Raw genomic sequence first — 1,307 nt, forward strand, 5'->3', positions numbered from 1 at the left:
TTCAGAGAATTCATTCGCTATGTTCTTTCTGATTTCCAGTCTCTCCATTCTAGGATCAATTTCCTTCATTCCAACACCCTTTGTCCGAGATCCAGGATACCCCCACTCATTCTCAAACATGCACTTCAAAACTTCTTTCTGGCTCTCCCTTTGTCCCCAGTCAATCATGGTATCCAGTGGCTTGACATGATGCTTCTGTTCTTCATGTAATCTAGAGCAGAGAGGCTGAGAATGACTGATGTCCCTTTAAATGCAGGACAGTGCACAGTCTCTAGAGGCGAGAGTCTCTTAGCCAATCATAGAGAACCTTTCTTTCTTTGTAAAGAAAGATTACAGATTATAGAATTATTCATCCAAACAATTTCCAAATAGCACACAGAGGGGTTTCATGGACAGTAGCCTTGATTCAGATAAACCTGTATCTCTGCAACCTTCACCAAAGTGGTATTGGCTGCAGATGAGGCTACCCCCCTGGGGCCATGTTTTCACAGCAGAGTTGCTATTGGGCTATGGCTTAAAGTATGACCAAGAATTCCTCAAGCATAAAAGGAAGGTAAGGGCACTAAAAAGGGTGTATGTGCCCACCCTTTAGGAAGATTGCTTCAGATATCACGATCTCTTATGTGAACAGCTACAATTATTTTTCTTAACTCTCATCTTCCCTCCCTCCATACACCATTTCCAAAGTGAAAAACAAGATGATGTGTCTTCCCTAATTAAAAAATGAAACAAAATCAAAACCCTACATGACTCCCCATAGTAGATATTCCAAACTCCAATTCCAAAGTCCAAGGAAAATTGTTCCTGGAGATGTTAATAGTTGTTATGGGGGAATGGGAGACAGGGGAAATCAGGAAGGGATAAAAGTTGAGACTAGATTAATCACGACCCTCTTCACCAAGCTGAGTTTGGACTTTGGACTTTTAGCTGAGTTTGGAGTTCAGTATCTCACAGAGGACTAGTCCATGAAGATGCTAATCAATGCTCCAAGATCAAAGAGCTCACTTGTTTAATAAGTTAAGCAATTTGAATCCCGCATCCCCTTCTTAAAGAGTCCTAATTGATTTTAGAAAATTGAAGCCTTGGATGGGTGCTGTGGCTCACACCTATAATCCCAGCACTTTGGGAGGCCGAGGCGGGCAGATTGCGATGTCAGGAGTTCAAGACCAGCCTGGCCAACATACTGAAATCCCATCTTTACTAAAAATACAAAAAAAAATCTAGTTGAGCATGGTGGTGCATGCCTGTATTCTCCCAAGGCAGGAGAATTGCTTGAACCAGGACCCAGGAGGCGGAGGTTGCAGTGA

Source organism: Colobus angolensis, unplaced genomic scaffold (assembly GCF_000951035.1).
Source record: "Colobus angolensis palliatus isolate OR3802 unplaced genomic scaffold, Cang.pa_1.0 Scaffold809, whole genome shotgun sequence".
In the NCBI taxonomy this organism is placed as follows: Eukaryota; Metazoa; Chordata; class Mammalia; order Primates; family Cercopithecidae; genus Colobus; species Colobus angolensis.